The following is a 10,162-nucleotide window of genomic DNA, read 5'->3' as shown; positions in this document are numbered from 1 at the left end:
AAAACAGTGTGTATAAAAACCCTGTCAACGACTGTAAAAATAATTGAGATTACTCTTTTCTGAGGAGAAAAAACCCCCACTGAAATTGCATATAATACCTTTGGATAGGTTATAGTTAATAGCCTTACTGAGACTTCCACTGCATATTTCATCACCTAGAAACAGAAGATATTGCAAAGGTCTGTAATCACTTAGTTGGACATGTCTGTATTAACTGAGGGTGTTCATTTTAGTAGTCCCCTATTCTCACACTGAGCATGTTTCAGTATATTGCCATTTTAAATATTAAGTAAAAATAATTGTATTCATTTTATTTTACATTCTGAGAAAGAGTAAGAGGGCCACAGATCGGCATATGCCTTATCCTTCTCTCTAACTGAGAATGGGAGGTTGGAGTGATGCACACAGAGATTAGACATCCTGATCCACGCAGGAAATTGAGGTAAAATAATGTTCCATTGGAACTGTGTGCACGTCATGGTGACCAGAACATACACCAAGGTTACTACGTGGAAGGAACATTTATGTGCAATTAAGCTTTAGAATGTCTTTTCAGAAAAACAAAACCTGGACTTCAAACTATGATTCCACTGTTTATTTAGATCTCCATTCATTCTCTCTAAGACTATAAACACTAACAGAAACTGAATTAAACATATACTAACTACACCATGACATGAAACACAAAGAATACAATGTGACTCTGACAAAGCTAATTGGTTTGACAAGTACATGCCCATCGCCCTGTGTTCCCTACACCGTGTCATGCCTCCATACAAAGGCAGTGACCTTTTGCTATGTGGCTTTAATTTCCAAGCAGCCCACGGGAGAGAGGTGGAGAGTCGAGAAACCAGAATCTGCAGGGATGGGATCATTCTTCGATAACACGGTCAGCATCTGATGGTGATCTGTCCTGACAGGCCCACACAGGCTGCGGGAGCTCAACCTGTCAGGAGACAGGCGCTTTCTGCTGGACAGACACACGAGCAGCCACACAGATGGATGAGTGCCTATACATCATTACTCACAACAACAGTTTGGGGGGGGGGTTGTTGTTGTTATACTGGAGCATTTAAATCAAAAGATTTACATGAGGATGAAAATGGAAACTTAAAATTCCTTAAAAAAGGTGAGGTGTAGTGGTATTGTACGTGGGGAATATTTTACGGTTCAGTCTCTTTGTCAATGCACCTGGTTCTTTACTGAGAGCAACGGGCATCTTAAGATGTCTTTGGTTATTCAGGCACAGCCCAGTGTTTTATTTAACAGAGTGGCCTCTGTCACAATGCTGTCTGATTCCATCAAGGATTCCGCCCCGCAAGAGTCCTCTGTCAATCACACCAGCTCAAAATCCACTTAAAGGCTTTGGCAAACATTGTGTGCATGGACCAATCCTCCTAACAGCTTTTCATAACAACATTTGCAGAAGCATTATGTATATTCCTCTCATTTTGTTCGCCCTGTCACTGGTAAGACTTCAGTGTCTGTTCTTGGGTCAGTTTTGAGAGGCCAGGATCTTCTGATGTCTCAGAATGCCCACAGACTTTTATGTGGCATGGTCTGGTCTTAAATTGAAAGGAAAAGGGGGAAAAAAAACATACTTTTACTTTTTTTCCAGAGTAATCCACATTCAGAAGTAAGTCATTTTCACCCCATCTGAGGGCATAGGGTTAAGACGTAGCTTTGTTTCTCACCATGCGTAGATTTTATGTTATTGCCCTATCTAAAACTGTCATGAATTCATATTCACATTTTATGTGAAGCCAATTTTCCCTTAATATTGACCAGATCCGGAAAATGATGAATAGAAAATCTTAGCCTGAGTGAAGCTATCCTGTCGAGTAAAAGCACTTTCAGAGACACCTGAACTTTGTGAGTCACCATTGTCCACAGGCTGCTGAGATCCTGTATATGACAGGCTACTTCATAACTGTTTAGACAATGACATGAAATTCAGGCATCAGACAAACCTTATACGACTGAATAACAGGAACTCCCGTAACACACGTCTCTGTGCTAAAGCAGACCACCATGATTGAATTTGAAAGATTGTCCTCACAAAGTATTCCCTTTAATTAACATAACAATGTATTCATAATTATAAACAAACCATTAAATCCTGAATCATGCCATCAAATGAAGTCCTGTAGTTAATGCAATTAATGTCAACTGCTGCATTAATGTTGATGGGTTGACATTAAAAACGCATGAGCAACAGTACTTGATAATGTGGGATGTTTGTTAACAGTTATGCTTTATTTATATCCCATTACTACATTAACTAATGTTAATGAAGGGAACCTTAAAATGGAAAGTACTACATTACTGTTACTGTGTTTATAAATGGTAATCTTCCATTCTAACATTTATCATCACTATTTTGGTGCCTAAGTACCTTACACATAGAACAGTGCCTTTTTATTTTTTTTGTATACTTACTACTACAGGGAATATGTAATCCGTAACAATCATTCTGCCCCCTTTTTCAATATGCTCCCCAGTGAAATATAATGTTTTGCCATTGTACAGTTATATTCAGTGTGTAATCATGTCTTAGTTTTATTCTCTCTTTGCTTTCTGACGCCCTCCCATTTTGTTTGTCTACGCACTATAATAACCAAATGTTTTTTGATGAACTGCACACTCCTGCCTCACTCCTAACTCACTTTTGATAGTCACATAACAGATTATCCAACAATAACAACTGGGCTGTCCAGCCACTCTTTATCTCATGTACCTAATCCTAGGTTTATGATGGTTTCAGTGTTGGTCCTGTTTTTCATGTGTCCACCAAGTTGAAAAGATCTAAGGGTACATGACCCTTCTCCTCACACTGAGCATTTGACAAATTGCACCTGATCAGAGAAGCACAGGACACCGAAACAGTGGCTTGGTGAGATTGCTCTTGGAATCTAAATGCACAAGTCTTTGGTCTTCGCCTGGACAGATGAGCCTTCTGCAAATTCCGGGCGACTTCTCTATTTGGCTGGCACTTCACTTGCTGCTTGGGAAAAAAAGGACGCAGGTGGAGGTCATAAAGCGCAATCATTCCCCAGCAGGAGGGGATGAAACAAGCAGTCACACTAAAATGGCGTCACCCACCATTACTGCCTGTGAAGTCAAACTCTATTTGCCTCAAGTGCCTTACTTTTTCAAAAGCATCTACATCCCACTGGATTCCTTTGTTTACTGCCATAGCTTCACAGCTTCTGTAGAGAGTTCCAATGAGAACTACTTAAAGTGTTTCATTTTGTCATATCAGCACTGACGTCTACATCACTTATGCTCAAAGGTATGCTTATTTACTTTTATATTCCATTTGTTCTCAGCTCAATGTGGCATTTTCACAAACCACCTTTCATTCTCATGAGAATGTGTTGTCAGATGGTGTTTGTGTTCCTAACAGCTCATCAAAATCTTACATGGCTGGCCTGACTCACTTTGTAGCTAAATGAAAGAGAAATTGCACAATCGATGGAAAAGGTTGTGTATTGACATGATGGGTTAAAAGAGAGTGTATCTGATATTGATTATTGATCTTTCCTGCCCCCAGCTGGGTTCTTTCACCATCACCGTTTGTTTTCCCCACGGCAAGGCAGAAATTGGTGTGGTGCTCTGAAAAAGTAATTAAGGTGGTCCCAGGGCTTCGACCCATTCAAGACTAATACCTCTGATACATGGCTGATTGCATGCTACCTTACAGTGAGCAAAATCTTTACCTGAGTCTTGTGATTACAATGGTGAACGGGACTTGCTTCAGCACTTCATTGGCTGCTGATGCTTTGGGATTTTGGTGAGAAGCCAACATTAATCATTTCAGAGTAATTTGTGCTTACTCTGCCTGACTACAAGAAAGGGCATGGTGAGATTTTTCTTTTGTTGTATTAGCCAGTGCTGGGAGACAAGAAAAGGACACAGCAGGCCTGTGTTTCATTAGTGAATGTCTGAGACAACCTAGGCATGGCGTGGCCTCTTGGGTAATACATACGTGACATTGAATTGTCTTTCAGAACGCCTCTCCCCAATGTAACAGCCTCTCTCACTCCCTCCAGTATGCTAGGGTCCACAACGTACCAAAGATTTCCCCACACATGTATGAACAGAAGCCAGTACAGTACCAATATATACATATATCCTATTGAATAAATATATATCCTATTGTTCCCTTCCTCCCTTCAGTCTTTTTCTCCCTCTCTCCCTCTCCCAAATAAGATGTTTCAGGCTGACCTAGAAACAAGGTAAGTCTCCTGCATCATTGCCAGACCTCACAAAGATTTATTACCATACCGTGCCCTGCATTCAAGCGCAAACACTACATGTTCATTAATTCAATGGCAATAAGCACTAACCGTGTCCTCTTTCCATGGACATGTTCACTAACCACACACCCCTTTATAGGACCAACCCCCACATCGGATTTGCCTGCCTTTGGTTAATGGATGTCTTGTCCTTCTGCTTCTGATTAATTCCCATTGAGGGAAGGATGGACATTTTTTATGATTCAATCAAATTTCATGCTTTCATCAAATGATATTCTCTTTTCCCAAAAACAAGTAAAATTGTATCTGAGAACTCTTTACATTTCTGCCGTAACCCCACAGAAATCCATTTTCAACTCAAGGCATAGTACAGTATATGAAAATGGATTTAAAAATTCTAAGGACTGTTGTGTGATTTTTGTTTTCAAGTATGGTCTGAGACACTGCTTGGAGAATAGAAAAGTGTCCGCTTTCAGTGCTTAATGTATTTGTTCCATTTGAGGGTATTGACTCTTTGCTTCTTTGCTATAACCCAATTTGTTTTTCCTCTACTCTCTAGTCGCTTTACACATCCAAGGACACAGATGCACACCAACTGCTTCCATTTACCAGGAAAGGGCGGGGAGAAGCAAATAATGCAGACAGCTGTGTTTCCCACCCTCCTCTGAATACCTGGAGAGGAGGAATTAATTTGGCCCAGGAACTGCATGCTCCAGCACCTTGTCATAATATGCTGCTGACTCATAGGAAGGCGATTGCTTCAGACTGTTCAAAAACAATATTTTATAAAAGCCCTGGGGTTTGACATTTCATATGTGTAAGCAATGATGGTCAAAAGCTAGGACATAAATTCAGTATATCACATTTGGAAGCTGCCAAATGCATCTCTTTTCAATATGGGAGGTGTACAGTATGATGTGTTGGTAAATATTTATAGAATATTTTGTGTGGTCATAACTGGAGAAAGGAGCCTTTTACAAAATTCATCTTTTGAATATTTTTTCACAGGGAACCAATAGAAGGTTTGCTCGATCAAAGGCATGTTTTATTAGAATGTATTTCCAAATGCAAGAAATAAAACAATATTTAATATCCGTCATTTATCCAAAACTGTCAGCTAAAATAAAAACAATTGTATTTCTCTCACGTTAAAGTAGGGGGTTTTGCATATAGATGAAAATCAATTTTGCTGATTAGAAAAAAAGATTCTGATTCTGAAGAGAGCTGAAGAACAAATTACGTATTATCAATGAAAATGTATTGGTGCGATGATCCATATTCTTATCACGTTTTGTCTATGCTTTTATTTTTTCATAACCACACAGGTTTTTGGTCATTAAGTTGACCAAATGACAAGACAACGAGCATGCTGGGAAGGCATCCTGTCAGTTGTGTCCACAGAGGCCTCTGTCTCGTCTGTCCCTCAGTTACGTCTTTTTCTTCTCCTGCTCTGGGATTGGATGGGTAGCAATGTCATGGCAAGGACAGAGTGACTACGCTGCTTGCACTGCTGGATGTGAACATCAATGAATCATGATGACTCTGACCCCGGAGTGCTAACTTATTTATCCCACCTCTATTCCTATCATCTGCTGATTCTCCGCACTCATTTGAATATGTAATATCGTTGATGTTTGACATCCGTTCACCTCCAGCAAGGTCTGATCCATGTTTGGCCAGATTTGAGCCAGTGTTTTGCCAGATTCCAAATTTGTTCTGCATAATGGTATTATATACCCTTGAACAAATTTGAGGTGGTCAAGGTCACTTGAAACTTTTGGCTTTGAACAATCAAATAATGTAGAGTGACTCTTGAGTGCATATTGGCCTACGCTAAAGATCAATTGAGCATTAAGAATGTTAACAAATGGCCACACCTCAGCACTAAATGTCAGTGATGAGAACACATTTACAATTTCCGAGTTTCAGTGAACTAAAAAAAAAAGATCCAGCCTATTAATAGCTCTGAGAAACAGATGATCTGAATCACACACTGACAAATGGTCTCCTCTGTCCTTTTCTCTCGGTTGGTTTCTGAAATGTGACATCAATTTAGCAACATAGCCTTTCAATCAAGAGTTAAAATCAATAGGCCCACCATAAGATCTTGGCACTTGTTTCAGCGATCACTTTCCTTCAGGACATCTCAACCTAGTTTCAGTGGAAAATGGAGCAGATGCTGCCAGTTAATTTGAGAATCTGAACCCTGTGTTTGATTCCACATCACCCATGTCTGAATTGTTTTGGAGTTTTCTTCCTAAAGAAAAGTTGATCATTCATCTATTCAATAATTTAGAGATGCAAAGCCTTATCTACTTGCATGGTGAATTAACCACATACATCACATGTCCACATACAGGAGACACATGTGTCCCTTGTAATGAAGGCATTATAAAATATTGATTGCATTGTGAGAGTCTTTCTTTGTCAGTATCACACACTGTCTATATTTACAGAACAAGACGCATCAAAGATGGACAGGGTAGCTTCTGTTTTATGCACAGTTAAGGTGGCTCGGGGAGGACTGGAATGTGTCCACATTTGTCCCTCTGTGCACACTGCCCTCTGGGGGTTCACTGATCAAGCATTAATTCGTTCAGTGCGAGGGTCAGGAGGAACCAACGGTCACAACCTCCTTGAAAAACACCACAACCAATAAAACTTTCACTTCATAAGGAAATGTTGAGGTGCTGTCCGATAGATACAGAATGTTCTATTTCTGAATGGCGTTGTATGGAGTCTGCCTGTTAAGGTTCTGCTAAATTTCCCAGGGGACTATTGACTGTAGAAATTGCTTGCTTCACCTTCTGGGAATGTGAATACTCCTTCGCATCAGTGCTGAGCATGAGATGAGGTTTTGCTCCAATGGCATTGAATTGGAGGAGTTGAATTTAAAATGATTTTAAACAACGCTGTCATCTACCTAGCAGACATTGGCATTTCATTTTCATTAAAATATTTAAAAAATTACAAAGTAGATCAATTTTTCTGAATGCACATGATCTGATTAAAACTGACTATGACCAAGACACTACATTCAAAATGGGCACTTATGCAATATAAGCCTCTATGTGTCAATGTAGAAGTAGGGATAATGTACGTATAGTCCCCCGGTCAGTATTGGAAAATAAATCCTGAAAGGTCAAACCGGACCTGTTTCGTCTTGAAGGGATTTATTTTCCGATATCGACTGGCAGACTATACATTATCCTGCTTATTATACAGATACTTGCCAAAACAATAAATATTTATTTAAGTGATTTTGTGAGTTGTTTTGTAGCTTTCGCTGAGAAAAAATGAGGTCTTAAATTAGGTCTTAAGATTCTTCTTATTAGTTAGTGTTACAATGAATTTCTACTACAGACTTCAGACCTCTTCAGAAATTATATGAAAGATGTGAATTAGAAACAAAAAACCCATTGCCAATGGCAGAGGTAATTTAAAAAAAATATCGGACCGCCAAACGGTGGGATGGGCCATTCAATTGAACTGAACTTTTTGCAACATTCTGAGGAGCCGTATAATAAAACATACAATCTTAACCTTCTAGAGCATCTATTATATAGTCAGCAAATTATTTGCATGTTTTACATTGATACTGGTAAACAGCAGCAGCAAGTTTTGCCACTTTGCTTCACATCTGCTTTAAGGTAATGGGGGTCTGGTCTATAATTCTGTTCATTTTGTGCAGCAGCAGCAGAATGTCTCTTCATGTCAGTCTTGCTGTGATCTCCTGTGGCCAGAGGTGACTTTGATATGTTAAGACAGGCAGACACTTGAGACAACTTGTTGAAATTTTTTAAAAATCAGATGGCTGTCATTCTTGCTGAAATTCACCCAGAACTTCACAAAGGCATGCATCTCTCTTGCGGATTTCTGTCTGGTTCTGTACCACTACTCTGAACTAATCGCCATGAAGCATTGACTCGAGATAGAATGTTTCCTATGCACTCAAGGTACTAATCAGAAACCCAAAAGCAGACAAAATTGTAACATGGTTTTCCATGTTTCATGAGGCTAATTTTGCAGCATTTCCAGCAACAGCCCCATAACAACACCTAGGGTGCTCCTGTTTGAGACACCTTACAGTAATGCAGGCAGAATCCAAAGAGAGCAGACAGGTCAGTGGCTGAGTAAGAGCAAGACGCACAGACCTGGCAGACTGAGCAACAGTAATAAAATAAGTCCGAAATTTAAAAAACTCAAGGTCCAAGGAGAAAAATGGATCAGGATCTGGAAGAAATGGGCCTGCTCGGAGTGTTGCAAGTCAGCCTTCTTCTTATACGTCTGGCTGGCCTGCATTTGATGTGCCTCATTCTTAGATACTTAAGGGTCTCTCCAAGTGATAAAAGGAACTTCAATCTCTTCAAGTGTCTCCAGTCCTCCAGGGACTCCAATGCCATACTTGTGATCTGCCGGACAGTGTGAGTAGATTGCATAGGGGTGCATCTTATTATCCTTAGCGGAACTCTGGGAGAACAGACACCCTATGCAGTGGTGGAAGAAGTACTACAGTTTATTACTTAAGTAAAAGTACAAGTAAACAGGCAAATGAAAGTAAAAGTAAAAGTAAAAGTACTACATCAACAATCCTACTTAAGTAAAAAGTACTCACTTTTAAATTTACTTTTAAAGTAAAAGTAAAAGTACTCACGCAATGGGTTGTCTCAATGTCTAGGCTGTCCCATTTTGATAAAGAAATAGCGACTGGTAATAAATGCCTCTACAGATGTCACTACTAGTAATAATTATAAGCAACAACATTTGTTAATTGGAAAGGTTGGTGTACTTATTGGGCCTATTGTCTGTAATACTGTTCACACTCTATCTTACAATTCTGCAGATGACAAGTTATCTACCAGGGATTATTTGCAAAGTTAATACCATTAAGCCAAACCAATAAAGACACAATTTTATATCTTTTAATCTTTTATTTAATTGTAAACGTGTAAAAAATGGAAATATGAAACATGAAAAACAAATGGAGTTGTTAAACTGGTCAATGCAGAGTTTTATGCTCTATTGATTGCAGAAAAGAAAAAAAAAACCATATTGAGTAACCCAAGACTAGGCATTGCATGCCAGGCAATAACCAGTCAATACAAAAGGCAAATCTTCACGTTAGCTTGACATTGCTAAACTACCAGCTTTATCTTACCACTACGTTAAATAAACAATCAAGGTACAATCGTGTTATTTTGATGCTATTGCTGTATGTCAACATGTATTTTTGCTAGATAACAGTATAAAATCATGTCAGTAAACGCATACGATATGCAAAAGTCATTAACTTAGCATAGCAAGAACTCCGCATAATTTGACCTGTTTCTCCAAATTTGAAGGCAATTTTTTTGAGGTAGACAGGAAACGCACTGAAACCTCCACGGGTTATTCTTGGGGCCTCTGAACTTGAACATGTCCTCAGATGAGTCTGACTCTGAATCCATGCTGAAAAGTTGTTTGTTAGTCAGGCTGTTTGTCGAATGTTTAAGCAAAACAGGCAAGGCTACCGTAGTGCTGCTGCTGCTGCCAAATACACACTCTGCTGTCGTTGGAGCTGATAGAGCCACCTGATTGGCTGAAACGTCCTAAAGCAACGCAATCCATATTTTTGTGTAGGCAACATTTTGGCAAAACTGTGTTCATAAAATGTAACGAATAACGACACATATTGTAGAAATGTAGCGGAGTAAAAGTATAGATAATAGCTGCAAAATGTAACGAAGTAAAAGTAAAAAGTATGCACTATTATTTTTACTTAAGTAAAGTACAGATACGTAAAAATGTAACGAAGTACAGTAACGAAGTAAAAATACTTCGTTACATTCCACCACTGACCCTATGTCAGAGGTGTCTACCTCCAACAAAAACGGAGCATAGGGATCTGGGCTTGTCAGGACAGC

Source organism: Sprattus sprattus (genome assembly GCF_963457725.1).
Source record: "Sprattus sprattus genome assembly, chromosome: 10".
Classification (NCBI taxonomy): Eukaryota; Metazoa; Chordata; class Actinopteri; order Clupeiformes; family Clupeidae; genus Sprattus; species Sprattus sprattus.
This window is presented reverse-complemented; position numbering follows the sequence as displayed.